This window comes from Hordeum vulgare, chromosome 4H (assembly GCF_904849725.1).
Source record: "Hordeum vulgare subsp. vulgare chromosome 4H, MorexV3_pseudomolecules_assembly, whole genome shotgun sequence".
Classification (NCBI taxonomy): domain Eukaryota; kingdom Viridiplantae; phylum Streptophyta; class Magnoliopsida; order Poales; family Poaceae; genus Hordeum; species Hordeum vulgare.
Genome location: NC_058521.1, coordinates 598,264,282 through 598,274,531, shown reverse-complemented (window position 1 = coordinate 598,274,531; position 10,250 = coordinate 598,264,282).

Below are 10,250 nucleotides of genomic sequence, written 5' to 3'. Positions count from 1 at the left end.
GTCTATTCGATTACATGGATGAATATTAGTAATGGCCCCTAGCTACACTAAATCGTCCTTTGTCATCTATAGCTTCCGTCCTCAGAAAGGTCGCAAGCTCCTCTGCAACAGCAATTCCGCGTTGCTCTGGTAGGACCTTCGTCCTCATGGCCGTGTACTATATAAGAAAAGGAGATGAATATCAATATCAATCATGATAACAAAGAATCACATCATGATCTCCATCAACGTGTCGCCATCGGGGTTGTCGTGCTACTCATGCTATTACTACTAAAGCTACGTCCTAGCAATATAGTAAACGCATCTGCAAGCACAAACGTTTCGTAGATTTAGTCAGGCCTCGTTTCGTAGCAATATAGTAAACGCATCTGCAGGCACAAACGTCCTCAAAGGTGTAATGCGTCCGTGCATCCAACTTTCTAGTCGGGCCTCGTTTCGTAGATTTGCTCGATGTGGAGGCCTAAGAGGGAGAAAAATTCGTCAAATGAATGTATATGTATACAATATAGAGCTATCTCCAATATTTTTCACATATTACAAGTGATTGTCGAACTTCATATGTATACCTCGCCGGACTTTATTATTTCTTCACCGGCTTCTCCATCAGTGGAGCTATCACCTTCTCCGTCATTGGACCTATCTCCTGCCCCATCAGCTTCATCTTCGTTTACTTTTGGTCTACAACTACCCCGCCTCCTGTCAGCTTCACCCATTTGCACCGAAACAAAGGGATCTTAAAAGTAGGTCCACAGTCAAGTTCCCATATCTCCTCTATGTACCCGTAATATGTTTCCAAACAGTGCCCATTCTCGTCTGTTGCATCAAAGCGGACACCACTATTTTGGTTGGTGCTCTTTTTATCTTGGGCAACCGTGTAAAATGTATTCCCATTTATCTCATACCCTTGGAAAGTACATATAGTCGAAGATAGTGGCCTGGCCAAACAGTACAGCTCATCTCCAACGGTGTCGTCATTCATGAGATGTGTCTGCAACCAACTGCCGAAAGTCTTCTCGTGTTCCCCTTTAATCCAAGAGTCAGCCTTCCCCGGGTTTTCGGAGCGTAGAATATTCTTGTGTCTCGCGATATACGGAGCCACCACGATGGAATTGTGTAGAACTATGTAGTGTGCTTGAGAGAAAGAATGCCCGTCCATACATACTTTTGCTTTCCTTCCTAGTGTGCCTTTTCCTGTCAGCCTACCCTCATACTGAGATTCAGGAACACCAATCGGCTTAAGGTCAGGAAGAAAGTCCACACAAAACTCAATGACCTCCTCTGTTCCATAGCCCTTGGAGATGCTTCCTTCTGGCCTAGCACGATTACGAACATATTTCTTTAAGACTCCCATGAACCTCTCGAAGGGGAACATATTGTGTAGAAACACAGGACCGAGAATTCTAATCTCTTCGACTAGGTGAACTAGGAGGTGTGTCATTATATCGAAGAAGGATGGCGGGAAGAACAACTCAAAGCTGACCAGACATTGGACCACATCAATCTGTAACCCTGATAGACTTTCTCGATCGATTACCTTCTGAGAAATTGCATTGAGGAATGCACATACCTTCACAATTTCCAGGCGAACATTTTCCGGTAGAATTCCCCTCAATGCAACCGGAAGCAATTGCGTCATAAGCACGTGGCAGTCATGAGACTTTAGGTTTTGGAATTTTTTGTCTTTCATATTTACGATTCCCTTTATATTCGACGAGAAGCCAGTCGGCACCTTGATACTGAAAAGGACTTCAAAGAAGATTTCCTTCTCTTCCTTAGTAAGAGCGTAGCTAGCACGCCCTTGAAACTGCCCTGGATGCATGTCATCTCTTCCTTTATGACGTTCCTGGTCCTCCCGTGCTTCCGGTGTATCTTTTGACTTCCCATACAAGCCCGGGAAGCCTAGAATATTCACGCAGAGATTCTTCGTCAGGTGCATCACGTCGATTGCCGAGCGGACCTCATGGACTTCCCAGTAGGGTAGCTCCCAAAATATAGATTTCTTCTTCCACATGGGTACGCGCTTATCAGGGCCGTTAGGAACAGGTTGGCTGCCAGGACCCTTTCCAAATATTACTTTTAAATCTTTGACCATATCAAATACTTCAGCACCAGTACGGATGACAGGCTTCCCCTGGGGTTCTGCCTTGCCATTGAAATGCTTGCCTTTTTTCGTTAAGGGATGCTTGGGCAGAAGAAAACGACGATTGTACGGATACACATTCTTCCTGCCGGTTGCCGTACCATCGACGTGCAAGTTGATATTAACTATTACAACATGATCATCTCATACATCGAATATATCACATCACATCGTTGGCCATATCACATCACAAGCATACCCTGCAAAAACAAGTTAGACGTCCTCTAATTTTGTTGTTGCATGTTTTATGTGGTGACCATGGGTATCTAGTAGGATCGCATCTTACTTACGCAAACACCACAACGGAGATATATGAGTTGCTATTTAACCTCATCCAAGGACCTCCTCGGTCAAATCTGATTCAACTAAAGTTGGAGAAACTGACACCCGCCAGTCATCTATGAACAACGGAGTTACTCGTAGCGATGAAACCAGTCTCTCGTAAGCGTACGAGTAATGTCGGTCCGAGCCGCTTTGATCCAACAATACCGCGGAATCAAGAAAAGACTAAGGAGGGCAGCAAAACGCACATCACCGCCCACAAAAACTTTTATGTTCTACTCGAGAAGACATCTACGCATGAACCTAGCTCATGATGCCACTGTTGGGGAACGTCGCATGGGAAACAAAAAATTTCCTACGCGCACGAAGACCTATCATGGTGATGTCCATCTACGAGAGGGGATTTCCGATCTACGTACCCTTGTAGATCGCACAGCAGAAGCGTTAGTGAACGCGGTTGATGTAGTGGAACGTCCTCACGTCCCTCGATCCGCCCCGCGAACCGTCCCGCGATCAGTCCCACGATCTAGTTCCGAACGGACGGCACCTCCGCGTTCAGCACACGTACAGCTTGACGATGATCTCGGCCTTCTTGATCCAGCAAGAGAGACGGAGAGGTAGAAGAGTTCTCCGGCAGCGTGACGGCGCTCCGGAGGTTGGTGATGATCTTGTCTCAGCAGGGCTCCGCCCGAGCTCCGCAGAAACGCGATCTAGAGGAAAAACCGTGGAGGTATGTGGTCGGGCTGCCGTGGAAAAGTCGTCTCAAATCAGCCCTAAAACCTCCGTATATATAGGTGGGAGAGGGGGGGCCTTGCCTTGGGGCTCAAGGAGCCCCAAGGGGGTCGGCCGAGCCAAGGGGGAAGGTCCCCCCCCAAACCGAGTTGGACTTGGTTTGGTGGGTGGGAGTCCTTCCTTCCCTTCCCACCTCCTTCTTTTTTTTCTTTCTCTTTGATTTTTCTTCCAATGCGCATATGGCCCTTTTGGGCTGTCCCACCAGCCCACTAAGGGCTGGTGCGCCACCCTCAAGGCCTATGGGCTTCCCCGGGGTGGGTTGCCCCCCCGGTGAACTCCCGGAACCCATTCTTCATTCCCGGTACATTCCCGGTAACTCCGAAAACCTTCCGGTAATCAAATGAGGTCATCCAATATATCAATCTTCGTTTCCGGACCATTTTGGAAACCCTCGTGATGTCCGTGATCTCATCCGGGACTCCGAACAACATTCGGTAACCAACCATATAACTCAAATACGCATAAAACAACGTCGAACCTTAAGTGTGCAGACCCTGCGGGTTCGAGAACTATGTAGACATGACCCGAGAGACTCCTCGGTCAATATCCAATAGCGGGATCTGGATGCCCATATTGGATCCTACATATTCTACGAAGATCTTATCGTTTGAACCTCAGTGCCAGGGATTCATATAATCCCGTATGTCATTCCCTTTGTCCTTCGGTATGTTATTTGCCCGAGATTCGATCGTCAGTATCCCTATACCTATTTCAATCTCGTTTACCGGCAAGTCTCTTTACTCGTTCCGTAATACAAGATCCCGCAACTTACACTAAGTCACATTGCTTGCAAGGCTTGTGTGTGATGTTGTATTACCGAGTGGGCCCCGAGATACCTCTCCGTCACACGGAGTGACAAATCCCAGTCTCGATCCATATTAACTCAACTAACACCTTCGGAGATACCTGTAGAGCATCTTTATAGTCACCCAGTTACGTTGCGACGTTTGATACACACAAAGCATTCCTCCGGTGTCAGTGAGTTATATGATCTCATGGTCATAGGAACAAATACTTGACACGCAGAAAATAGTAGCAACAAAATGACACGATCAACATGCTACGTCTATTAGTTTGGGTCTAGTCCATCACATGATTCTCCTAATGATGTGATCCCGTTATCAAGTAACAACACTTGCCTATGGCCAGGAAACCTTGGCCATCTTTGATCAACGAGCTAGTCAACTAGAGGCTTACTAGGGACAGTGTTTTGTCTATGTATCCACACATGCATTGTGTTTCCAATCAATACAATTATAGCATGGATAATAAACGATTATCATGAACAAAGAAATATAATAATAACTAATTTATTATTGCCTCTAGGGCATATTTCCAACAGCAACCAGTTGGTATCTCAATACCGAAGTTGTACCTCATCTTCAGCTTGTCGTTCGTTATGTCAACGGTAGCAAAAGTGATGCCGCTGCGAAGGAAGTCCATGAGTTCTGGACAATGCTTGTCACTACTGCAACAGAAACAAATTAAAATGGAACAAATGTTACATACTGCTGCAATAAGGAAACATGTTTCACTACAACTAAAGAGAAAATTATCTTTAGGATTCAAATAGAACATATGCAATGGAACCTAGAGAGATCACTATAGCTATCCAATGGAACCTAGAGAGATCACTAGCTATATGCAATTTTCATGACTATGACATATCATATTGCTATCCAATGGAACCTAGAGAGATCACTAGCTATATGCAATTTTCATAACCTTGGATCAAAGAACACCGCATAAAATTGTATCACTACAACTATGATTTCAATGGAACATATTGAACCAATCAGATTTTTCAGATTGTGGAACACTATTCCAATCAGATTGTGTTCCCTTCAACTAATCAAAATTGTTTCACTACAACTATTTGAAGCGAACCAACTATGATTCCAATGGAACATATTAAACACTAGTTGATTCTAATACGATTTTTCAGATTATGGAACACTATTCCAATCGGATTGTGTTCCCCTTCAACTAATCAAAATTGTTTCACTACAACTATTTGAAGGGAACCAACTATGATTGAAACAAATAAACTTACAATGTCATTACCTTGGATCAAAGAAAGCCTCAAAACTTACCTCGCCCATTGGAAGATCAAGACATGGTGTGCGAAGCATAGTTGGATGACAGCAACACCGCGTTGATCGGCCGTGTACTCCAGATCAAGCCCCAAGAACTTCTCATGATCCATTGCGGCGTCAAGCCATCGTTCCTTCAACTGTTCAAGAAAATACGGCATCTCCCTGCTCTCGTTCGTGTACACGACATCGAGCTTGGTATTGCCATGTGCGAGCACCTCTCCAAAGCGAGTTGTCATGGTGGAAGAAGAGAAAGGAAGAAGAGAGGAGAAGAACAGAGCGAGAGCGAGAGAGAAGAAGAAACAGAGAAATGGCGACTCTGCTTCGGTTCGTGCTTTTCATCGTCCGAAACGACACGGGATGCAAACCGTTTGGGCCTTTAGTCCCGGGTTGAGCCACCAACCGGGACTAAAGAGGTATACCAACGGTTGCCACCACTACGGCAGGCCACGTGTTAGGCCTTTAGTCCCGGGTTGAGCCACCAACCGGGACTAAAGGGGGATACGAACGGTTGCCACCACCACTGCCCACCGCGTAGCCCTTTAGTCCCGGTTTGGGACACGAACCGGGACTAAAGGCTCCTTACGGGCCGGGACTAAAGCTTCGAGGGAGGCATTGAGAATTGGGGCGACGTAGCCGGGCCTTTAGTCCCGGCCCAGAGGCAAGCCGGGACCGGCCCGTTTTCCACTAGTGATTCTTGAGAGTTCAGTTACTAATTCAAAGGATGACGTAAAAGCACACATGATGTTTTTTGTGTGACTTCAATATGACGTTGTAGATCGGACAACCAATATATAATGACAACACATATCTCGCTCGTAAATTAACGATCATATTGGTAATAAAAATATTATACACATAACACTGATGTTGAGTTAATGGTATCACACAATAAAAATGTCGTATACTTCACCTAGCGTCCAGAAATATTATGTGTGTGCGCTAATCGTAAAGCCTTTGTAATATAGATGCATTAACTCAACATAATGGTTGTCATGGTCCTCTGCACCACCTTCAATGTGACCATCTTCAGCGATATCAAGCATGTCATCTTCTTTCTAATTCGGAACGATAACTTATTAAGAACAACTAAAGACTATATGGACATGACATATAAATGTGTATATTTTCACGATGATGGCTTACTTATGCACTAAGAACAACTAAAGACTATATGGACATGACATATAAATGTGTATATTTTCACGATGATGGTTTACTTATGCACTCGTATAAATCGGGATCAACGACGTCATGAGATAATTTATGTATTCATTTTATGGGGCTTCTAGTCATATATGTTTTCGTCGTTTGTGTCCTACGTACGAGTACATAAAAACACAAACAAATGCAAATCAAACTTAAGAAAAAGTAGAACCAAAAGCAATGCATATAGAAGCAAACAAATGCATGCATGATGAGAATCAAACGATTTGATGGGTAAAGGAGCGTGTCCCTCCTCAGTCGTTCTTTTGATCTGGTTGAGAGTATACGTTGCTAATATAATCCTATTTTATGAGAAAATTGCTTGTTTTCACATCCATCACCCATGGTTCTGCAAGTACAAGTCCGTCCGGCCATGGCGTGTTTGATATTCACCACCCATGGTTCTGCGTGCATCGTGCACCGTTGCTTTCTTTCTTCAAGGCCAGTTGTGCTAATCCAATTTCTGGCAGTTTATTCCTTTGCTTCCTATTCCCACTCGGGATTTGTTCTGTTCATGTCCTTTGCTTGTTGACTTTTGATGCATAGAGGTCAGCGACGTATAAAAATTGATGTTATTAGGTGCCGAGGAGCGATGTGGGGCTATTACTAAGATAACATCCTTTTTTTGAGAATCAGATAACAATCTTGTTTAGCAACACAAGTGTACCCGATTTGGCTGTAGTCTTTTACATGGAGGGCATGGTCGCCACGCAGCAGTCGCAGCACGTAGCACAGCCGCCGCCGCCCCGTGCTCTCCTACGAGCGGCGTCGCCGTCCCTCGCCTTACTCATGTGGGCTGCAGCGAATGACCCCCGCGTTGCGCCGGCGCTCCCGTCCTTCCCTGGGACCGACGCCTCTATCCTCGCCTGGGCCCGGCCGTTGACCCTGCTCAAAGCAGAGGCCGGTCGAAGCCGAGCTGCCAACGCGCCAGAGACCCGCCGCCAACGGGTCCGCGTGGTGAGGGGAGGAGGAGGAGGGGGTAGGGGAGGGGGAGGAGGAGGTGGGGCGGCCAACGGATCCGCGCGGCGAGGGGAGGGGGAGGGGGAGGGGAGGTGGAGGAGGCGCGCCGGAGCGAAGCTGCCCTGGTTTTTTTAATATAAAAAGGCAAAACGTTTTTTTCCACTAAAGTTAAGGGCTGCGGGTTCAATTACCATAAAATAGAAGGGTTTTAAAAAAATATCACGACGGACTAAGAATACCTATTTCTTTTATTAGTAGGTATAGATGAGACCAGTTCCCATCCCTACCGTACGGGTCGGCACCTTTATGTTTCGGGCTCTCAAACGGGACGGGAACATTTGGTTTTTGGATGTACATACATTTTATATAAACAAATAGCAATTCAATAAAATGTTCAAAATATTTTTGGAATGAACTTGATTTTTACTGTATCTGTAAGAAAAATTCATAGAAACAATTACGCTTTGACGTATTTTTAAAACTGACAATTTTTTAGTTAAAATATTTTGGATAGTGAACTATAATAGCAAATAAATTTTGTTTTTTTCTCCAGAATTTGATGTTGGTTTATTTTTCATGAAAATTTATATAGTAGTGCAAAACAAAACCAACTTTAATAAAAATATATTTTTAAACTATTTTGATTTTTATTTAGTTATTAAAAAATCCTTATATAGGATGCATATATAATCAGTAACCAAAGTGTATTTTCCCTCTCAAACGCCAATGTTGCGGACATGTGGGCTTGCCCATGCAACCTAAATTCTTTCTTATTTCCATATTTATATAAGAGCAATATTGCAATGGTGTACAAAGTTTGTTCTCTAAAAAAAGGGTACAAATTTTGCCTTCTTTTGTTCATAGTGCATGCTCGTCATATTTTGCCCCTACTTTTGGTTGCAAGTGTACGTGTTAATCACATCAATTTATGTGAACCAACTTATGGTTAGATATGGTTTAAGTGTTTGGTGCTTGCATTTTTTATATTTATTTCTGGATATTTTATGATGCATGTTTAGTAGGAGAAAAAGTTTTCATCGACTACAAAACTCCTACGGTGATTTCGTAAAAACTCAAGATAATATGTCGGTTCAGTCTTTATGAGGTGCTTGTAGGGATATGATATGCGTATGTATGTTCATAGAAATAAGTGTATGCATGTTTATATGAGTGCTTGCCTTTGTATTGTGTTCAAAAAAATCATGTTGATTTATTTAAGAGAATGCCACCATGCCTCACTTTAGTACTCAAATCACTATCGTAAATTAACCAACTTTAGCCTCTCGTTTCCTACATACCTCATAAAGGCACATGCTACACGTGTGGCGGCTGATCTTTTATAAAGATCAGTCGAGTCACGAACCGTTGGATTGGTATGATCGAGCGGCCTAGCGTTGCGACTCCCCTTGCAGCATGACACATATTGTGAGGTTCCTTTGCATCACGACGTATGTTTCAATGTTCACAACATGTTGCATTCATCACCATCCATCATCAATGTCATTGAGATTGCAACAACATTGATTCTGCAACCAATCCACCACAGTAGTGTGTTGCTACAAGTCGATGGTGAGCGTTGCGACCCCGAATCACTTAGGTTGCAGCAGGTGGCAATGATGCAACCCACCCCTGTAGCAACGGAGGTCGTCACCTCCCCTTCGGCTTTGCAGCAACGGTGGTGCTCTAGCCGCGGGTTTGCAACGGTGGTTGTGAGGACGACAAATCATTGCAGTCTGGCGATCGGTGACTGGTGCGGCCTTGGGTGTCTGTGGCATTATAGGTCGGTGGTGGGGAACAGAAAGGAGCTCGGAGAAGAAATCACTAGAGAGAGTCGGGCCGTATACTTTTAGAGGTCAATCAACGATAGGAAAAAAAATGAGACGATGTTATGATTTTCTGATATTGTTTGTTGCATGTAAGATTTTGCATGAGAAAAATTATTTCAGTCATTGTGACTAGATTCTAATAAGAGAGCGTGGTAGTTTGTGAAGAAACTCAACACCATAAATAGATTATCGCGAACCAATCTATGGTTGAATGGTTAGGAGGACAATGATATCCCCATCCCACTAGGGTTCACGTCATGATGCTCGTGTTTATTCCGAAAATTATTTCAGGATTTATAACATGTTCGGTGGGTGGAGACGTCCCCGTTGACTACAAGACGCCTTTGATGACTTCGTTAATCTCGAAGATGCTCATAAGGATAGTGTGTATTCATAAACATGAATGTATGCGCGTATATATAAACACATGCATTCGTATTGTGTTTAAAAAAATTAAATAAATTGCCTCTTTTGCATTACAATCCAATTAAGGAGCAAGAAATTTAGTTATTTGTGTGCTACACATATGCACGTGCTCACGCACATACTTTAAAATGAGACAAACTGGAAATTAAATTTGTGGGTTGATCTTTGCTGGTCACAAGGGGAGGGAGTACGACTACCCTTCTATAAATGTCCAACAAATGGTTGTTTCTCTCGTGAGTCTAGTTTGGTTGTTGGACCACTTATAGTGTCCCGATCGACAAGTCTTCAACAAACTCCAAGCCGTTTAGTGGAGGTTCTAAACATGAGTATAAAATACTATAGAATTGATTTCCTTGACCAGAAACCTCTCAGGTTGTGTAATCTATATCCATGCTTCTTATGGCGACAAGCCCCAACAACGATCATTATTACTCTATTTTTGAGCTCTCACAAATGAGCCACATCATATAATTTGGCTTAGTCCACCAATAGTCTAATTGTGCATTCTTGGCGAGTTTTAAGTCA